The following is a 22,775-nucleotide window of genomic DNA, read 5'->3' as shown; positions in this document are numbered from 1 at the left end:
GTGTTGGAAAAGGAAGATTCTTGTAATTTAGAGACACACTGAAATATTCACACATAAATTAATATGCTGTTTGCATTTGCCTCAAATTTACCCAGGAGCATGTGTTGTGTAGAGACAATAATGTTGCTCGCAGTTTGAATATTATTAAAGCCGAGTGATGGGTCCAGGAAGTTGATTACAGTCTTTTTCCTTTTTGCATACAGTTTGAAATATTCCATACAAAAAGTGTTCTTCAAAAATGGATTTTTTTTTTACTATTTTAAAATCGTTTTCCCATATGCTGTATTTTGATTTAGACTTTCTCATGTATTAAATTTAATTTCTCCACATCATGGGTTATTTTTGCCTGAGTCATGTTCTTAATCATAATTCTCCATTTCAGTTCTGTTCCCAAAAGTTTTAGCCATTACTACCTAAAGTAATCTCCTTAAACAAAACTATTTTCTCTAAATTCAAACTATTCAAAATGGATGGAAATATTCTTAAATTAGGTCTATATATATAATCCTATACCTCTAGTGAGGAAAATGTGTATTATTTTTAACTGATCACCTACTTTAAGCACTAGAATTCCAGAAATAATGCCTTTTTCTAGATTCCCAAACTGTGATCACAGTTTTTTGTAATAATCTACCATTTTTGTTCAACCTACAGTCACTTTTTTTGGTCCCCAGTAGTCTGATCTACATCTCATCAGTGAGATTTCAAAATATAAATCCGACCATGTCACCTTCCTGCTGGAAACTCTTCTAAGGCTTCTGAATTTCCAGCTACCTCCTTTGCACATCCAGGCCCTCTGCCTAGATTGCTTCCTGTAGGTCTTCATTTACCTAATTCTATCAGTTTTATCAGAACTTAGTGCCAATATCACCTCCTAGGAAAATTACTTCTGAAACTTGCTTGGTAGGTTCCTTGATGTATACGCTCATAACACCCCGTAATTTTACTTTAGAGCAATTATCACAGCTTCTTGTTTTATACGTATTTGTCTACTTACTATTTACAAGTGTCACTTGCCTTAGGTGATAAACTCCATGAAGGCAGCAGCCATGGGGGTTTTAGAAAATTTAATAATTTTTCTACTTTCTAGGACAATAAACACATTATATTACTTGCACATTTGTTTATTGGAGAATTTGTGAGTGTTCCCAGTGTTTGTGGCTAGTACTTCCATCAGATAAGGAACATTTCTTGAAGAAAATCATTGAAACTCTCACTCTATATTCTATTTTTAACATTATAGCATTCTGCTCTTTCTTCTCATTCCCTACCTCCCCTATATTTCTTTTAGAGAGAAGTGGCAAGTTTAGCAGAACTTAACCAAATGAGTGAGTTCATAAGAAAACCACTGTGGTCTCATATGTCAGTGACACCTAAAATTCTGTCATTTAAACTAAATGGATCCCAGGACTCTCTAGAAACATAATCTCAAAGACATTTTAAAATTGCAACATATAGAGTCCACAATGGATTTTTTAAAGGAATAATATAAAATCACAAGAGGAAGTAAAAAAAGAATAGCTTAACAATGATAACAGAATAAGAAAAAAGCACGTGTTGAGAAGTATGTACTGCTAATGCAAACTTTCTTGCCACTAGTAAAAATATGAAATGGCTTAGTGTCTAAGCTCAGAAAGTAGAGATTTGTACAATGTTATTGGTATAAAATTTTGTAGCATACTTAGTTGGCCTTAGGTGAAAGCATATGTTAAAATCTAATGATCATGGCATGGTAATAAGCAATTAATTTAATTATTATTAAATATTTCAGTTCTCCTGAAAACTGAATCAAAATTTTCAAATAAGTATGAATGTTCCTGTATTTGTTTCTTTATCAAGTCAAGCCATTTTAACTGCATGCTTGATAATATTTTCCACCAAATTGTTAACATGCTATTAAAATATAATTTTGTACATTTATAATAATTCATTTCTTTTACATGTAGAAGTTTATTTTAATAGATTAATTTGACGAAGATATAGTTGATTTTAAAGAGAAATAAATAAATATATAAACAAAATTTGATTGAAATAGAATACTAAAATAATGTATTTTTTAAAAATGTTAATTATCGGGGTGCCTGGGCGGCTAAGTAGGTTAAGTGTCTGCCTTTGGCTCAGGTTATGATCCCAGGCTTCTGGGTTGGAGCCACATGTTCAGGCTCTCTGTTCGGCGGGGAACCTGCTTCTTCCTGTCCCTTTGCCTGCTGCTGTAGCTACTTGTGCTCTCTCTTTCTCTGTCAAATAAATAAATAAAGTCTTAAAAAAAAGATAAAAAATGTTCATTGTTTAATACTCATGATTGCAAACTGTGGGATATAAACAGCAGAGTGTAAGAAATACGCTCTTTAGTTCTTTGGGGTATAAAATATACTGGCCATTCTGATTTCCTTCATTATGTATTTTTCTTCTTTAATTAAAAATTAATAAATCTGAAATTAGATATTTTGCCAACATTACTGAATCTGTTATTTAATTGACTTGTATAATATTTAATAAAGGAGGATTACCTTTAGAATAGATAAAATTCATGAGGCTAAACAAAGTTTGAAAAGGATCAGGAGCTCAATTAATTCAAAATATTCTGAGTAATTTAGAGTGACACTTAGAAAACCTTTCTGCTTTCACAATTGAAAGAATTGACCCGTGAGGTAAGATCTGATGAGCAGTCATTATTATTATTATTGCTACTCTAGAAACTACTTCCTTAACTTTGAATGGAACAAACTTTATTGAAAAGTTTTGTTGCACTCCCCAGGTTATAACTCAAATTAATGTTCTCTCTTTGACTTGAGAAACCCTTGTAGATATTTTAAGAATACCTGCCTCTACTAAGAAAAGTTAAAAAGTACTGTGCAAATTTTCATTTTATTTAATATTTATGCCATTTAAAAGTAGTCCAGAATATGCTTCTCAAAACCAAAGTATGGTTATATACCATATACCAGACACCTACCAGTTTAGTAATTCTATTTTATAATATCATTTTATTTTATATACTCTATCACTTCAGATTAGATGCTGTGTCTTAGAAAATAATCTGTAGGTATTTGATCATGCACATTAAATTCATCCAATGATATCTGCCTCTCACAAATAGATATGATTTATTTGATAGTGTAATTACATAGACTTGATAATTTTGTATTGTTTGTAATAATAATTAATTTTTCCATTTTCCATTCATTTACAGTTTGCATTTATTTCCTTGACTGGTTTACCTTAAGCTTTGTTACAATTATAATTAGCTTTATATTAAAGTGTGCTATACTTTAGCACATTGGACCAATATTGACAGACTCAGGAAAAACAAATTGCTATAAATTTTATTTTATTTATTTTTATTTAATTTTTATTTTTTTAAAGATTTTATTTACTTATTTATTTGACAGAGAGAATATAAGTAGGGGAAGCAGCAGACAGAAGGAGAGGGAGAGGCAGGCTCCTTGCCCAGCAGGGAGCCCAATGCAGTGCTCCATCCCAGGACCCTGGGATCATGACCTGAGTTAAAGGCAGCTGCTTAACGGAATGAGCCACCCAGGCGCCCCTCCTACAAATTTTACACATGTGCAAAGTAATTTATTGATTTTTTATTAACATATAATGTATTATTTGTTTCAGGGGTACAGGTCTGTGATTCATCAGTCTTACACAATTCACAGCACTCCCCATAGCACATACCTTCCCCAAAGTCCGTCACCCCACCACCACATCCCTCCCACCCCCTCTGTCTTCCATTAATCCTAGCTTTGTTTCCTGAGATTAAGAGACTCTTATGGTTTGTCTCCTTCTGGTTTCTTTTTTTTTTTTTTTCATTTTTCCCTCCCCTCCCCTATGATCCTCTGTTTTGTTTCTCAAATTCCTTATATCATAACTTATTGATTTTTTAAAAGATTTATTTATTTGAGAGAGAGAGCGCACGCATGAGAGAGTGCATGAGTGGGGGGGAGGGGCAGAGAGGGGGGAGAAGCAAACTCCTCAAAAGGGGGAGCCAGAAATGGGGCTCATCTCACCACCGTGAGATCATCACCTGAGCTCAAATCAAGACTTGATTGCTTAACCAACTCAGCCACCAGACACCCCTTCATTGATTTTTAATGTTGGAAATCACATTGTTTATTGTTTGACATTTAAAAAAATATTATTTCTAATTAGCACTGCCATGATAAGCTTCCTTGTTTTGTGAAGCAGTTTTAGTGTTCGTATTATATTAAAACAACAGGTGAAGGATCTTGCCAGTTAGTCAAAAGAAATTGAAACAAATATGAGATTAGCTTAGAAACTTTAAGAAAATCAAATATATATGTGTGTATATATACATATATCCATAAATTTATAAATATAACATTTATTTATAATCCTAAAGATGCTTAAATGTTAATAGCATTTTAATTCCACTAAAATATTTATCATGATTTCCTATATGAAAATAAAACATCTAATGCATTTATTTACCTTGAGAGATAAAGGACTAGTTTCTCCACAACATTTGGTAACAAACCCTTAAGAAATGAGAACTTGGGCATCTGGGTGGCTCAGTGGCTTAAGCTTCTGCCTTCGGCTCAGGTCATGATCCCAGAGTCCTGGGATCGAGTCCCACATCAGGCTCTCTGCTTGGGAGGGAGCCTGCTTCCTTCTCTCTTTCTCTCTCTCTGCCTACTTGTGATCTTTCTCTGTCAAATAAATAAGTAAAATCTTTAAAAAAAAAAAAAAGGAAAGAAAGAAATGAGAACTTGTCATTTATTGTTCATCCCTTATTTGTCCATTCAAAATACACTTTTATATCCTGAACTAAGTATTTGCTGTCGGTTCTTCCAGATCCACCCCCCACGTTTATGAGCTCAGCTTCCTGGCTCATGATGCTGACCTGTATGGACTCTCCCCTTGCTCTGTTTCTGTTGGGCCGTCAGTCAGTGCCCTGGCAGAAGATAACAAGGAGAAAGCAGTGTTTCTACCCAGCACCACTTGAGGTTGTTTCTTTGAGGCTCTGTTCTTGACTAATTTATCTAGCTCCACTGAAAGCGATCTTCCTTGTAGGACTATCTCTACATTATTCCCTTGGGCCTCAGCACAGTGAAAACTTATTTGTCACACAGACACATGACTCTTTGTAAAAAGTCTTTTGTAAATACATTCTGCCCGAATGATCCCAACTTTGGGTGTTCCATCTGATTCCTGCTGTAGTCAGCCTGAAACTGTTGTCTACCACCCACCAGGTGTGGCTCTTGTTAATGTCAAGATTAACAAATAAATTATTTGTTTCTTTATTTACTCATTATATATTTATTATTTATTTATTCATCCATTCACTTGCTTATTGTAATTTGAAGTGGAACAGAGACCTCTCAATTTCTTTTCTTGCATCTTTAAGTAAAATTAGTTCTACTCTTTTCCTGTACCAATCATACCAAACATTCAGAATCCCAATCTGTGAAAGTAAAACTACAAGAAGATCCGAGGAGTTATGAATTTAAAATGTAAAATGTTTTGTTAGTATTCTCCTTTCTATGTGAGGACAGAACATGTCTTTTGTGTATAAACTCAGTGATGAAATGCAGAATGTCTTCCCTCATTAAACACTGTTCAGATGTTTTTGACTAGAAGTGTATTCTTGAAATGTATTCATTATAATATTAATTTTCTAGTAATCAAATAATGTGAACTACCCATGGGGATTGTTAAAAAAAGTTTTTGTCTTTGTATATGTGGTTCATAATTACAACAATGCAAAAAGCATCATATCCAAAGGGGCACATGCACCCGAATGTTTATAGCAGCAATGTCCACAATAGCCAAACTATGGAAAGAACCTAGATGTCCATCAACAGATGAATGGATCAAGAAGATGTGGTATATATACACAATGGAATACTATGCAGCCATCAAAAGAAATGAAATCTTGCCATTTGCAACAACATGGATGGAACTAGAGCGTATCATGCTTAGCGAAATAAGTCAAGCAGAGAAAGACAACTATCATATGATCTCCCTGATATGAGGAAGTGGTGATACAACATGGAGGCTTAAGTGGGTAGAAGAAGAATAAATGAAACAAGATGGGATTGGGAGGGAGACAAACCATAAGTGACTCTTAATCTCACGAAACAAACTGAGGGTTGCCGGGGGGAGGGGGTTTGGGAGAAGGGGGTGGGATTATGGACATTGGGGAGGGTATGTGATTTGGTGAGTGCTGTGAAGTGTGTAAACCTGGTGATTCACAGACCTGTACCCCTGGGGATAAAAATATATGTTTATAAAAAATAAAAAATTAAAAAAAAAAAAAAAGCATCATTCTTTAAGAATAGTAAAATACATTGTGGTTCCATCTCATTCTTTCTTAAAGGTTTTTTTTTTTTTTTAATTTATTTATTTCACAGTGAGAGAGCAAGATCACAAGTAGGCACAGAGGCAGGGAGAGAAGGAGGGGGAAGCAGGCTCCCTGATGAGCAGAGAGCCCCATGCGAGGCTTGACCCCAGGACCCTGAGATCATGAACTGATGGCAGAGGCTTAACCCACTGAACCACCCAGGCACCCCTGAATATTTTTTAAAGTATGGTTATGTAATATTTTTTAAGGCAATTGCAGGATAGGTTTTGGATTAAGAGACATTAAAAACATTTAAAAGCATTTAAACTTAAATAACTTTAAAGTATTTAAAACATTGGATATAAAAATTTAGTTTTCCTATTTTTAAAAAATTTCTTATTTATTCAATTTTTTAAAATAAGTTTTAAGATAACATATTGATTCTAACGCTTGAAACAAACAAGTCCATTCACAATATAAGAGATGCTATGGCACAAATGGTTGTGCCATTTAACTGCATTTTTGTCTGAAAATAGTATATTATAAGATGTTTATCTTCCCTGAAGGAATTCGTACTGGGGCTTGCTTTGCTCAAAATGTTGCCTTTGTTATTCAGGGGCTCTTAATAGGCTTTTCCCCTCTCTCTGGATATAGTTGTCAAATATATGGAACGGGACACCTGGGTGGTTCAGTGGGTTAAGCCTCTGCCTTCGGCTCAGGTCATGATCTCAGGGTCCTGGGATCGTGTCCTGCATCAGGCTCTCTGCTCAGCGGACAGCCTGCTTCCTCCTCTCTCTCTGCCTGCCTCTCTGCCTACTTGTGATCTCTCTCTGTCAAATAAATAAATAAAATCTAAATATATATATATATATATATATATGGAATTAATTAGTCAATCAACTTCTTCCTCTTTCTCTCTCTCTCACAGACACAGAGACACACACACACACACACACACACACAGACACCACCCCCCCCCAACACACACACACTATGTTTCAAATATAGGCCTGCAATATATCTAGAAATTTCAGGAGAACGAGTAAAATTACAGTTAAGGAGAATGAGAATGATGAAAACCGAACACAAATATAATAATAGATAGATGTTTTATAAAAGCCAGTGGAGCAAATAAAATCAAGATTATTTTTGAGAAATATGTCTCCTCTTCCAAAAATCTGTTACACAAATAAAACTTCATTGCAAATACTAATATTCAGCTTAACATTTTTCAATTATCCTTATGTCCTTCAAGCATTCAGTAAATATTCAAGTAGCCTTCTGTTAAGTCATCATTGTCCATAAAGTTTATTTGAATTTAAGTAAATTCTTCCATGACAGACACTGTCTTTTACTCATCTCTCTATCCTCAGAGTGGAGCATATTCTGGGGCAAATATTAGATATTTAATTAAATGTGTGTATAATTAACTATTGACACATACTATACAACAAGGATAACATTCTTAATCAAAGAGTAAGCAGAAATTCTAAAAGTAAGAAATTGGAGAGCAGCCCAATACCACCAATTTGGAGAATCTGGTGTCACATGAGACGAGGGTACCCAAAGCTGCTGAATTCATCACTCATGTACCCCCCGGGGAATTAATGACGTGTTCAGGATGTCTGGCTACTGCTTAATAATGACAGTCTCCTCAAGGAAGGGGCAGTACAGTCATTTGCCCACTTCACACCCTTCTATCTGGAAAGATTGAAGGGTGTGAAGATCAGGTCTTAAAGGCAGAACAGAGTGATCTGGGTAATAGCAGATTTTTAGATCCAAGAATCAATATTTCCCTTAATTGTGATCCCTTAGATAAAGAAGCAAGTGACAGCCAGCCAGCCGGAGGACATGGGTGGAGGTACAGAGAATCCTGTCATGGATCATTATTCCAACGACTTTTGTACTCTTTATGCCAATAATGTAGATGGCAAAAGACCATTGTTGCATATATCAGAAGCCACTAGCTTCAGCCTAAAAGCTTCTGGAGTGGTCGTTGGAGATGAGAACCCCCACACCACCTACAGGCCAGGTTGTTGGAATACTCAAGATTCCGGTTTACTGGTGTGGAGATGGCCATGTTCAGTTGGTTAGTCATGAAGAGGTACAGCATTCAGTAACTGTTTCAAGTGAAGTCCAAACTGCCAAGAAGTTTATTAAAATCATAGAACATGCAGAAAATGAGTATTAGGGGCACCTGGGTGGCTCAGTGGCCTAAAGCCTCTGCCTTTGGCTCACATCATGATCCCGGGGTCCTGGGATCGAGCCCCGCATCGGGCTTTCTGCTGGGCAGGGAGCCTGCTTCCTCCTCTCTCTCTGCCTGCCTCTCTGCCTACTTGTGTTCTCTGTCTGTCAAATAAATAAATAAAATCTTAATAAAAAAAAAAAAAGAAAAAAAGAAGATGAGTATCAGGCAGCAATTAGTGACAACTGTCACACAGTGTCAGACACCACGTTCAATGCTTTGTGCCAGCCATTGCCAGTTACCTGCACCAAAATTGACTAAAAGAAGATCAGCAAAAAAAATGTAGAATGCTTAAAGGCTGAATGTAAGGATTCTTCAGTATGTAGGAAGGAAGGATTCAACATGTGGTCATGTGATAAATAGTGATTTATTTGTAAACGAGAGTGATATTTTGTTCGGGCCTTAGTTAAAGGTTTTCTAGCCCTCATGGAATATTGTTGAACCTATAGCAACATCTTGATTCTCTTGTGTTATTTGCTTTGCAATTTTCTGTTTTCACTACATCTACTTGTGTTTGTTTTTTGTTGTTGTTGTTTTGTTTGTTTGTTTTAATTCTGTCACATTTAGTGATGAAGAGAGCGATATGTCCTGGAGTCATTTTCCTGTCTAGATAATTTTCCTAGCCATGAAGTCCTGTTATTAATATCGACAGGTAATATGCTCAGTACTTTTTTCCCCCTGTCCTTCAAAGCACTTCTAGTACCTCCGTGATTCTTGCTGATCCACCAACAACTAAAGAGGCTGTGCTATAAACTAGCTGAATGGAAGACACATTCGTCCTTCCTCCCTTGAACTACTTTGATCAGCATTTATAACATCTCATAACTGGGGGCACCTTGGTGACTCAGTAGTTTAGACTCCAACTCTTGATTTCAGCTCAGGTCATGATCTCAGGGCTGTGAGTTGGAGCCTTATGTCAGGCTCCATGCTGGGCAGTTCGGAACCTGCTTAACATTTTCTTTCCCTCTCCTTTTGCCCCTCTCCTTAAGCATGTGCCCTGTCTCTTTTTCTTTCACTCTCTCTCTCTCTCTTAAAAAAAAAAAAAAAGTAAACATGTCAAGGCTATTGTTTCCAAAAGTTTGGAATTGGGCTTTTCAGGTCCCTTTGCAGAGGCAAAGGAAGTTGTCTGGAAATTCCATTATAGCCCACTTCTCTGGGGAAGTTATATATATATATTTTTAAGATTTTATTTATTTATTTGACAGACAGAGATCACAAGTAGGCAGAGAGGCAGGCAGAGGGAGAGAGGAGGAAGCAGGCTCCCTGCTGAGCAGAGAGCCCGATGCAGGACTCGATTCCAGGACCCTGAGATCATGACCTGAGCCGAAGGCAGCGGCTTAACCCACTGAGCCACCCAGGCGCCCAGGAAGTTGTATTTTAACCCAGAGTCTTACACACCACAGTTCCTGAACATCAAGTGCTTTCTTCTCTTCCCTTTCTTGTCTCCTTCCCATCCAGTAGCGTTACAGTTGTAGACATCGGTCTGCATTTTTAGACGGGTTTTACCCATTTGTCATTATTTTTTATTACTAATGAACTACTAATGTATTAGGAATGCACTAGAGTATAAATTTTGAAAAACACAGATGTTGAAGGTATAATCGGTATCTTGCGCTTTAATACTTTGTGGTGGGATTGTACTATAAGCAAATGAATCTAAACAACTATGTAAATCTCAAACAAAATCTAAAGATGAACCAAAGTGAAAAGGATACATTCCAGGTAGAATCTTTCTACTGTAACCTGTTATTTGAGGGAATATTGGTGATTTGTTCAAAATAAGATGTACACCTTGTTCCAAATTGCTCTTCTTCAGTGCTGTCTGCCAAGAACTCAGATGTAACTGTGATGTACCAACTCTTCCCAGGTGTATTGGCAGGTCTATGTGTGATCTCAGAATCCACGGGTGACATAGATATGATATGACAACTGCTAATGGTGTATCCATTTATGTTGTTTACACTTCTATGACCAGGCCTTATGGGAGGGTCATTTTTTCAAAAAAAAAAAAAAACGGGTAGTGTCTTCCTATTTATCTGTGGATACATGTCAAAAAAGAAGGGGGGTTGTCTTTCCTTTTAAGTTTGGCTTAGTAATATAGTCAAGCATGTTTGTTTCCAAGTGACCCCCTGAGCTATAGGAGCACTTTTGTTTATTTCAAATAAAATATATTTGCTTTAAAAATAAAAGTAAGAAATGCATTTAATAAGTCACACTTACATAGAACAAACAATGGAGAACATTTCTTTCAAATATTTCCGATGTGCTTTCCCATTTTCGTTGACCTTGATTTTTCCTAAAACAATTTCTCCCTAGTCAAATCACTTATCAAGGATAGATTTAAATTACATGTCAAAAACTCTTTATTCCTCAAATCACTTTTGGTTCAAGGGATGTAAAGGCAGTTACATTTTGAACAAGTTCATTGTTGTATTACATTTTCCTTTCACTGGGGAAGAAATCAGTAGGAAGAAAGGCAGCTGTAATGGAAAGAATGGAACACATGAGGCTTACATTGAGTTCATAAAGTCATCAACAAAAAGAGACAGGAAGAACAAGGTTCTTATCTCTTAGTTCAATTCAGAAGAGAACTTTGTCTGGAAATAGTTAAATGATTCGGACTTAGTTTTTTGTGGTATTTAAATTTAATGTTACTGAAGAATCACATCTAAACAAAAATTCTTGTGCATTCTTTCCGTGCTCTTTAAGAATGATTCCGCTCCCAGGCTAGTTTACTCACATCTAACTAGTTTATTGTATCTGCCAGAATGCAGAGCTGATACCAGAAGATGAAAAACTTTTCTCTTCAGTAACCATTTAAGAAACACTGGCCAAATTAGAAAGGTATTTTGGAAATTAGTTCCTTTTCAAAAAAGAAAAAAAAAATCTATTCTATACTGCAAGGAATTTTTGGTATTTTCTTCTAATTAGAAAGTTTTTTATAAGGTAAATGTCCTCCAAAAGTAAAAAGGACATGCTGCAATCCAGGCAGGATTTAAACACTCTCTCTTCCATTCAATGCTTGTGTAACCATCTATATATTCATTAACATTTTGACATTGGAAGGAGGAAATAGTTATTACACTGTTGGATTATTCTTCAATATGAGTGAATCCATTAGTAGATTTCAAAAAATGTGACTTCTGTTATTATCAGTAACTCAGTATTATGTACATAATAAGCCTTTTATAAATTGTACAAATAAATTAACCACTACCAATTCCTCACATTTATGTAATATGGTATATTTCACACATATTTCACACAGAGTTAAAAAGGTGATTTTCTGAGAAGGTCAGACATGTAAGATGTGCTTTATTTCATGGGGTATTGTGTGTTTGCAAAGCAATATAGTTAGGTGAGAAAACTGTATTCCTTGTTTTCAATATATCCTCTGCTTTGTGATTTCTGATCTTTACACTCACCTCGTGCTTTTCACTCAATATTAAATCACCCTCTGCTGGGGTGATTGGTGACCAGTCTCGACCTAAATGCACATTTGCTGTTGAGAGGTCCATTGGATTAACAAAATATATTCCTTGGTGATTTCTATAGGAACAGATATGGAGACCCACAAAAGCAGGATTAAAGTTTCTTAAAGTGCATGAGGAAAACTATTAAAATTTTTATCAAAAAAATCTATCTTAAACAAGCAAGGGGGAATAAAAACAGAGGATGGAGGCTGTTTTAAATTAAAAAGGACATAAGAGACATAGTACATATAAATGTGAACCTTGATTCTGTTTCAAATAAGCTACAAAAAGTCTTTTCTTGAGATAAGCGGGGAAATTTGAGAATGAACATATTAGATGATGCCAAATAGTTAATTTCATATTGTGATGTATAGAAAGGAAACTGTGGTCATGCAAGGAAAGATTCATAGTTTTATAAGATGCTTATAAAAATATATAGGTAAGGATGCCTTGGTGGCTCAGTTATGTGTCTGTCTTTAGCTTAGGTCATGATCCCAGGGTCCTGGGATCCAGTACCACATCAGGCTCCTTGCTCAACAGGGAGCCTGCTTCCCCCTCTGCCTAAAGGTCCCCCTGCTTGTGTTCTCAATTTCTCTCTTCCTGGAAAATTATATATGTGGGGTAAAGTGATTGAAAGTCAAGAATGTTCTTTAACATACCACAGTATTGTGAATAGATGAAGCAATGTTGTAAAGTCTTTATAACAATTGAATCTAAGTAAATACTCTATAAAAATTATATTTATCCTTTTATATAGTCCCTTAAAATAAAATTTGATTTAGAAACATTTAAAAGAAGTACTCTTAACCTATGTTTCCAGCATAAGGCTGGAATATATACATGGCCATCCTCCTGGTGAAAAGTATTAAAAACACTGTATATAATTTTTTAAAATAAATATATGAAAGTAAACCAACTTTCTAATTGCATTAAGAAGTTACCAAGGAAATAAAGAGTCCCGAGACCAAAAACTAATTTAAAAGCAAGAAAGAAGAGAGGTAAACAGCATTTCACTAGAACAAGCTACTTGCCCTGAGGACATTGTAAAATGAAACCTAAGGAAATTGAACTTTATTTCTTATGTATTTCTGGGACTGGCTCTAGGTAGTAAGCCTTCTGTAGAACTTCTAAATAGGTTTGGGACTTCAAATGACTGTAACTTCCGGGTAAGCGTGCACTAAATATCAGGTCACTTCCTCTCACCCCATGCTAGATCCAAAACCATTTTTTTTTTCTCAAAATGAAGAGCTAGAGGGTGAAAAACCTTTCCCTGAGAATTAATAATGATAACTTAGCTTTAAAGTTCATACTGAATTCAGATAATCCGGTTGATAGAAAAAATAATAAATCCAAAGTAAATACAAGATATTTGAAGGAACTCTGCATGCTCAAAGCATTTGCATGAATAGAGTTCCATGGAAAATAAGCTCACAGTTAAAAATCCAAAAACATACAGGGAAATAAGACATTAGGGTATGTATAATTTTAATTACAGAGCAAAGCATAATTTTACCCACCAATTAAAAAAAAAAAAGATAGTTGGTTTACAGGTCCAGCCAACTCTACTATCTTCCTTTTTTCCTAAGAAAGCTATGTGAATCCATATATATCTCATGTTGGTTCAATTTTCCATCCTAGGTAGAATTTTCTTGGCTTAATCTTTGAACTATAGACAGACTGAGACAGATATTGTGCCATATTCTTGGTAGTAGCCATAAAAATGCAAAATCCTAATCTGACTTTATTGGTAGAATAGTTTATTTCTGTGGAAAGAACCAAGGATTTATATCTAATTGAAAAGGAATAAAATGTTTATGTTTGAACTAGATAGGCCTTATTTTATAATCAAAAACGAGGATTTTCTTTTCATTTTTATATACCAATTTTTCTTTGAAAGATACCTGTGATTGGTTTGTTTGATAGACTTTTTCTTTTGTTGTGCTGTTCAGAATTGAGATCTTTGATAACAGAGCTTAAGGATTTTGTTTTCGGGTGTCTCATCTATAATGGGCTGAACCCTTACTGAAAACTCTCTATCTTGAAGTTGTTTTTATCTGTTAGTACAATAGGTACAGTTCAAAGGTTAATCTCCAGAGCTTTTCTTATGTTTTTAAATGTGTCTTCTTATATAAACTATAAAGCAGATACTTTAGTTTAAGAGAAGACTTCTTTTTACCCTTTTAAGGTGTTTCCTTAATCAATTGTAACATGAAGGCTTGGTGGGAAATTTAAAAGGATGTAGAAGTATCAAACTTACTTCCCATGCTGTTTTAGGTTTGCTGTTAAACATAGGTTTAGGGTTATGTCAATAAAACATGCATTTATTATTTCTCTGTTTTTTTAAAGTAAACATTTCATGGGAAAAGCATAAATAATTTTAGTTGTCTGTACAGTGCACTAAGTGATTATGGTTCTTTGTAAGTGGTAATTAGAATACTGTTGTATTGTTTGACTATCAAATTGAAATAAATTTTTGTTGAGAGGTCAGAATTCAACTGTAATAAGGCTGTCATATAGACAATGGGCAGGGGAAGTGATTTGAGTTATAAATTGGTTTGCTTGACCATAACCAAGTTTTAGGATTTAGAGGCAAAGCAAAGTCATATTACTAGAAGATAACAAAACAGCTTGCCTGTTAATAGGATTTGTGCCTATTAGTCCACAAAATCCACTAAACCTATCTCTATTACCTGGTCTTCAATCTCTTTAGGTAGAATTAACTTTCTCCACTAACTTGGATGTCAGAAGAAACACTCCTGAGGGATTTTACCTTGATTGATGGGGAACTTTTTTTCATAATAACCTTGGTTATAACACAAAAGGATGAAATAATAAAATAGCTGGCAGTTTCTGTTAGTGAATTCCACATGGATGGAATCCAGAAAAAAGACAAAAAACTTCTATTGGTATGAATTACATTTTCTAATCCATAGATCTTTAAATTAGAGTTAGTGTATTAGATTGGTCCCCTAACTTAGTCCAATTTTTCCTGATTCCTAAGTAGGGATTTTTTTTCTCTAAGATTATCCCTCTCAGGGGATGGCTTTTTCTTTCTTTCTTTTTTTTCTTTCTTTAATATATATTTTATTTTTATTTTTATTTTTTTATTTCTTTTCAGCATAACAGAATTTATTGTTTTTGCACCACACCCCGTGCTCCATGCAATCCGTGCCCTCTCTAATACCCACCACCTGGTTCCGCCAACCTCCCACCCCCCGCCCCTTCAAACCCCTCAGATTGTTTTTCAGAGTCCATAGTTTCTCATGGTTCACCTCCCCTTCCAATTCCCCTCAACTCCCTTCTCCTCTCCTTCTCCCCATGTCCTCCATGTTATTTGTTACACTCCAAAAATAAATAAAACCGTATGATAATTGACTCTCTCTGCTTGACTGATTTCAGTCAGCATAATCTCTTATTGGTAGGACATCTATTTGTGTTTTTAGAACCCTGTCTTCTACCCAGTGCTTTAATTATCCTCAAATATTTCAATTCTCTAGGATCCCTAGTCTCCTTCCTGGTATTTTTTCTTCAGTCTTTAGTGTGTGTTACCAGTTACTGTATTCTGTCAGATTCACATTTCAGACCAGCAGTAAAGAGAAAAAAAAAAGTTGTGTATATATATAAGAATATTATATATGCATATATATTCATATATATTCCCTGATGTCAAGTAACTATAAGACAATAAAATCTTTTAAGTCTTCAAGATTGATTTCCTCTTGGCAGGTTTTCCATAAGAGATATTTCTATTACTTCATCTGCTTTGAGCTACAACACCAAAAGTTTTAACCCATCTGTTATCTAATCTTTTTTCAACGTTAGGCCCTAATGAGGGAAGGACATGCTACATAATTGTTAGGTGTTAGAGTAGGAAAAAAAAATCAGACATAATAATGTAATCAATATAATATGTTCCTTTTGGACTAATCAGAAATGCAAAAGTTTATAGGAAAATTAGCATATAAGATTTTTAAAACTTATCAAAACTTTCAAAACTCATTAAAATGCTGAGCCATTTTCAGCAAACACTATGACATTATTTCCATAATATATATACCTTAATGGGGAAAAATTCATCTAACAGTAATTCTGATTTAATTTTCATAGTTGTTACCATTGTAACAAGATCAGAATCATTTTCTTCTTTTCCTACCCAGAACTTCTTGCTAAAATGTAGGCTGTCAAATATTAATGGAAGTAATTTTTCATCAGTGTTCCTATTCTATCCACTCTAATCCTCTTCTCTTGTACATTGCATAACTCTAAAACTTGGCAAAATCCAAGGTAATCAAAGTAAGTTATAAATAGTTTCACAATCTAGCATAGCATTCAAAACATATAAATGATAAACAGCAAGTTGGAAAATCCTCCTCCAGAAATCAGCTTCCGCATAGACATAATTATTTAAGATACTGAATTGTGTTAAACACATTTGCATATTGAACAATAACAAAACAGGTGATAAGAGATAAAAAATAGTTGTATTCAACAGACACAAACATTTAAGTGACACTCATTATTACTGGATTATTCAAAAGTCTCTCATACCCTATTGGACTTTCTAATGACAGGGGAATTGTGCTTAAATTCTTCAAGACAAATATACCATTCTCCACATGCTTTTATCCATTGAGTATTAGTATGTATGTTAGATTTATTATTTGAGCTTCTATAGTCATGTTTTCCCACATCCTCCATCCCAAAGTTGTTTTATTGCTCATTTTAAGTGGGTTATATTGAAATCAATATATTTTATGACCCATGTGATGAAAATAGAAGAAAATGTAAAGTAGGCCTAATGAACTTTATATATTTTTTATTGCATTATGTTAGTCACCATAAAATACATCATTAGTTTTTGATGTAGTGTTCCAAGTTTCATTGTTTACGTATAACACCCAGAACTCCATGCAATATGTGCCCTCCTTAATAACCACCACCAGGCTCAACCATCCTTCCCCACTAAAATGCTCAGTTTGTTTCTCAGAGTCCACAGTTACTCATGGTTCATTGACCTCCCTTCACTTTTCCTTTCCTTCTCCTAATGTCCTCCATGTTTTTCCTTATGTTCCACAAGTAAATGAAACCATATAGTAATTGACTTTCTCTGCTTGACTTATTTCACTCAGCATAATATCCTCCAGTCCCATCCACGTTGATACAAAAATTGGTTATTCATCCTTTCTGATGACTGAGTAATAGTCCATTGTATATATGGACCACATCTTTAGCAATTCATCTGTTGAAGGACATCTCTGCTCTTTCTACAGTTTGGCTGTTGTGGACATTGCTTCTCTGAATGTTGGGATATATATGGCCCTTCTTTTCACTACATCTGTATCTTTGAGGGAAATACCTAGTAATGCAATTGCAGGGTTATAGGGAAGCTCTATTTTTAACTTTTTGAGTAACCTCCACACTGTTTTCCAAACTGGCAGTGCCAACTTGCATTCCCACCAACATTGTAAGAGGGTTCCCCTTTCTCCACATCCTCTCCAACATTTGTTTTTTCTTGCCTTGTTAATTTTTGCTATTCTAACTGATGTAAGGTGGTTTCTTAATGTGGTTTTGATTTGAATTTCCCTGATGGCTAATTATGATGAAATTTTTTCATGTGTCTACAATCATTTTTATGTCTTCATTGTACAAGTATCTGTTCATTTCTTCTGCCCATTTCTGGACTTGATTATCTGTTTTTTTTTGGGTGTTGAGTTTGAGAAGTTCTTTATAGATTTGAATATCAGCCCTTTGTCTGTAGTGTCATTTGCAAATATCTTCTCCCATTCCATAGGTTGCCTCTTTGTTTTGTCGACTGTTTCCTTTAGTGTGCATAAGCTTTTAATCTTGATGAAGTCCTGGGGGGCCTGGGTGGCTCAGTGGGTTAAAGCCTCTGCCTTCAGCTCAGGTCATGATCTCAGGGTCCTGGGATTGAGCCCCACATTGGGCTCTCTGCTCAGCGGGGAGCCTACTTCCCCCTCTCTCTTTGCTTGCCTCTCTGCCTATTGGTGATTTCTGTCTGTCAAATAAATAAATAAAATATTTTAAAAAAAAAATCTTGATGAAGTCCCAAAATTTCATTTTCTCTTTTGTTTTCCTTGCCTTTAGAGATGTGTCTTGAAAGAAGTTGCTCTGACTGATGTCAAAGAGGTTCTTGTCTATGTTTTTCTCTAGGATTTTGATGGATTCCTGTCTCACATTGAGGTCTTTCATCCATTTTGAGTTTATCTTTGTGTATGGTGTAAGAGAATGGTCTGGTTTTATTCTTCTGTACATAGCTGCCCAATTTTCTCAGCACCATTTATTGAAGAGACTGTCTTTTTCCACTGGATATTTTTTCCTGCTTTGTCTAAGATGATTTGACCATAGAGTTGAGGGTCCATATCTGGGCTCTCTACTCTGTTTCATTTGTCTATGTGTCTGTTTTTTTGCGAGTACCATGCTGTCTTGTCATCTAATGAACTTTAAAGGAAAAAAAAAAAAGTAAAACCTTTAACCAAAAAACAAAATCTGAGCTTAATACATTTATTTTAGCTTAGCATAAAGTTAGCTCTAGAAGATAAATGGAAAATAAGTACTGGATTCCTTGCATAATTTTTACTATAGAAACATAACACATTTTGTACAAATGTGGAAGAAAATTAGGATTCAAGTTATCATTTTAGTTATTTAGAATTTTACATAAACAAATGGAGGCAGAGGTATAGTTGAACCATCTTAAATAACATTCAAATAATATAAATAATAAATAGGGTGTAAGGAAAATTATCCTTATAGAATCATCTCTTCCTGGGACAAAGATTACTAAGGAATGATAGCTCTTTTTTTTTTTAAGATTTTATTTATTTATTTGACAGACAGAAATCACAAGTAGGCAGAGAGGCAGAGAAGGAAGCAGGCTCCGCACCGAGCAGAGAGCCTGATGTGGGGCTCAATCCCTGGACCCTGGGATCATGATCTGAGCTAAAGACAGAGGCTTTAACCCACTGAGCCACCCAGGCACCCCAGAAATTATAGCTTTTAAACAAAACCCGAAGAACATGAAGTTGCTAGTGAAGTAGATACCTCTAAGTAATGGAATCAGCAAGTGCAGTATCTGTGAGTTGTTTCTAGAAGAATAAGGAGACCTTGATGACTAGGTGGAATGAACAAAAGGTATAGGCAGTAAATCAGGCCAGAGTCAGGGTGTTAATGGGGCCGCAGAGGGGAAGGCCTTGGAAAGTACAGTAAGGATTTTGGCTTTTAATATGAGTGAGAAAGGAAATTAATGTGGCATTTTCGGAAAGGTGTAACATGTTTGGACTTAATTTTAACAGGATTATTCTTGAAGAAGAAATTAGAAGAGGGCAAAAACGGAATCAGGAAGAGCTTTTTTGGAGGGTGTTACATTAATCAAAGAGTATAGGGGCTTAAACAGGGTGGGGGAAATAGAAATAGTTAGAAGTGATAAATTACAAATATATTTTCAAAGTAGAGCCAGCAAAATTCTCAGGTGGATTAAATGATACTCAAGTTTTGTTTTGTTTTGTCTCCAAAGGCAATTGGAAAGGAGGGATGAGATGTAGTTTGTGGACAGACTGTCAGGTTCTCAAACAAAAAGAAAGAGGCAATGTTAAATTTTGAGATTGATCCCACAGGTGCCAATGATAAAAGTAAATCTAATAAGATTACTTTATTTTTTAATATGTTGGTACTAAGATGTTGACAGATTATTAAAATGAATAAAAAACAAGGCAACTCTTGAATGGTCTGGGAGGAAAACAATTTACATAAGAAGGTGAGCATTCTACAGTCAATGTTAGCAAATATGTTTGAACATATATTCAATAGTAAGTGTTCTTCTAGGCCTCAGAGATTATAGCAGTTGACCACAGAGAGAAAAATAACTCTTTCCAATGTCAACGGTACTAACAACAATGGCTGTCATTTACAGAAGACGATAAAATGATGGAGAGCGTTCTTTATGCTTGTACCTCTCAGGTTGATAGAGAGTATGTGTGTGTGCCTAAACTATCATACAGTACCTACCCACGAAACCAATAATATACTATAGGTTAACTAACTTGAATTTAAATTAAAAACAAAACAAAGCAAAACAAACAAAAAAACCCTTTCCTTTATTTAGATATGTAGAGCTCCACTCTACCTGTTAGATGAACTGCTTCCTAATTCATAAATCATTTAACAAAGATAATTAGGGGCGCCTGAGTGGCTCAGTGGGTTAAAGTCTCTGCCTTTGGCTCCAGTCATGATTCCAGGGTCCTGGGATTGAGCCTCACATGGCTCTCTGCTCAGCAGGGAGCCTGCTTCCTCCTCTCTCCTTCTGCCTGCCTATCTGCCTACTTGTGATCTTTGTCTGTCAAATAAATAAATAAAATCTTTTAAAAAAGACAATTAAATCTTCTAATTAAAAAATCATATGGTATATTATATGAAAGTAAGCTGTTGAATGGTGCTTCTCCCCCCTCCCATTCCTATATATTAAAGCCCTAATCTCCAATGTGACTGTATTTAAAAACAGGGCCTTTATGTTGGTAAATAAAATTCAAAGAAATCGTAAGATGGAACCCTAATCTGAAAGTATTGATGTCCTTATAAGAAGAGGAAGAGACATCAGAAATCTCTTTATGCATATGCACAAAGGAAATGTGAGAATATAGATAAAAAGAAGGTTTTTTTTTTTTTTAAATATTTTATTTACTTATTTATTTGAGAGGAAGAGAGAAAGCATGAGAAGGGGGATGGATAGAGGAAGAAGCAGGCTCCCTGCTAAGCAGAGAGCTGGACTAAGCTCCATCCCAGACCCTTCCTAGGCCCCTGGGATCATGACCTGAGCCCAAGGTAGAAGATTAACTGCCTAACTGATTGAGCCACCCAGGTGTCCCCCCAAAAAGGCAGTTTTGCAAGTTAGGAAAAATGTCTCACCAGAAACCAATCCTGTAAGCTCCTTGATCTTTGACTTCCAACTTTCAGAATTATGGGAAAATAAAATGATGTCTAAGCCATCCAGTCTGTGGTATTCTGTTATAGCTGCCTGAGAAGACAACTATACAGCCTCAGCATTCTGCATTACACTATCACTGATGTATTTTCTTTTGCTTCTCTGTGATGTGTTTGATGCACATAAGAGAAAATAACTGGTAAATTTAGTGGACAGGAAGTTAATACAGGGATATAGATACTGAATGCCTGCATCCTGATATCCTGATGCCAAGTGATGTGAAGCATTTTTTTTCATGTATCTTTTGGCCATTTGCATTCCTTCCTTGAAGAAATGTCTGCTCAGGTCTTCTGCCCATTTCTTGACTCCAATATTTTTATTTTTTTTGGAGGGGGGTGTTGAGTTTAAAGAGTTATTTATAGATCTTGGATACTAGTCCCTTATCTGCTATATCATTTATAAATATCTTCTCCCATTCCATAGGTTGCCTTTTAGTTTTAATAACTGTTTCCTTTGCTGTGCAGATTTTTATCTTGAATAATTCTCAATAGTTCATTGTTGCTTTTGTTTCCCTTGCCTTTGGAGATGTGTCTAGCAAGAAGTTGGTTGCCAAGACCAAAGAGGTTGCTGCCTGTGTTCTCCTCTAGGATTCTGATGGATTCCTGTCTCACATTTAGGTCTTTCATCCATTTTGAGTTTAATCTTTGTGTATGGTGAAATAAAAAGGTCAAGCTTTATTCTTCAACCCAATTATGATTGTCCAGTTTTCCCAACACAATTACTAAAGAGACTGCTCTTTTTCCATTGGATATTCTTTCCTGTTTTGTCAAAGATTATTTGACCAAAGAGTTGAGGATCCATTTTTTGAGTTCTTTATTCTGTTCCATTGATCTATATCTGTTTTTGTGCCAGTACCAAACTGTCTTTATGATAAGCTTTGTATCAGAGCTTAAAGTCCAGAATTGTGATGCCACTAGCTTTGCTTTTCTTTTTCAACATTCTTCTGGCCATTCAGGTTCTTTTCTGGTTCCATACAGATCTTAGAATCATTTGTTCCAGGTCTATGGAAAATGTTGATGGTATTTTGATAAGGATTGCATTGAATGTGTAGATAATTCTGGGCAGCATATATGTTTTAACAATATTTATTCTTCCAATCCATGAGCATAAAATATTTTTCAACTTATTTGTGTCTTCCTCGATTTCTTTCATAAGGGTTCTGTAGTTTTTAGAGTGCAGACACTTTACCTCTTTGGTCAGGTTTATTCCTAGGTATCTTATGGTTTTGGGTGCAGTTGTAACTGGGATTGATTCCTTAATTTCTTTTTTCGGTCTCATTGTTAGTGTATAGAAGAGCAACTGATTTCTGTGCATTAATTTTATATCCTGTCACTTTACTGAATTCCTGTATGAGTTCTAGCAATTTGGGGGTGGAGTATTTTGGGTTTTTCACATAAAGTATCATGTCATGTGCAAAGAGTGGGAGTTTGAATTCTTTGCCAATTTGAATGCCTTTTATTTCTTTTTGTTGTCTGATTGCTATTTCTAGGACACCTAGTACTATGTTGAACAATAGTGATGAGAGTGGGTAACCCTGTCATGTTCTTGACCTTAGGGGAAAAGCTCTCAGTTTTTACCCATTGAAATGATACTTTTGTAGTATCATGTAGTATCAAAAGGCCTACAAAATGGGCCTTTTGTAGATTTTTTTTATGATAAAGAGTTATGTTCTCTCTATCCCTACATGCACTGTGGAGAGCTTTAATCAAGAAAGGATGCTCTATTTTGTCAAATGTTTTGTCTACATCAATT

At 35.3% G+C, this 22,775-nt stretch overlaps 1 protein-coding gene and 1 pseudogene across 4 annotated transcripts in view; both read left to right on the top strand.

Annotated features, from left to right (window-relative positions):
- Positions 1-8,813, top strand: part of LOC131831093 (F-actin-capping protein subunit alpha-1-like) — a 111,512-nt pseudogene extending 102,699 nt beyond the window's left edge.
- The window catches only part of CDH18 (cadherin 18), a 981,465-nt gene that overhangs the window by 326,463 nt on the left and 632,227 nt on the right, over positions 1-22,775 (top strand). The gene's annotated exons all lie outside the window — the stretch shown is intronic.

This window comes from Mustela lutreola, chromosome 5, assembly GCF_030435805.1.
Source record: "Mustela lutreola isolate mMusLut2 chromosome 5, mMusLut2.pri, whole genome shotgun sequence".
Taxonomy (NCBI): Eukaryota; Metazoa; Chordata; class Mammalia; order Carnivora; family Mustelidae; genus Mustela; species Mustela lutreola.
The sequence above is the reverse complement of the archived record's forward strand: the minus strand, read 5'-3'. Positions and strand labels throughout refer to the sequence as shown.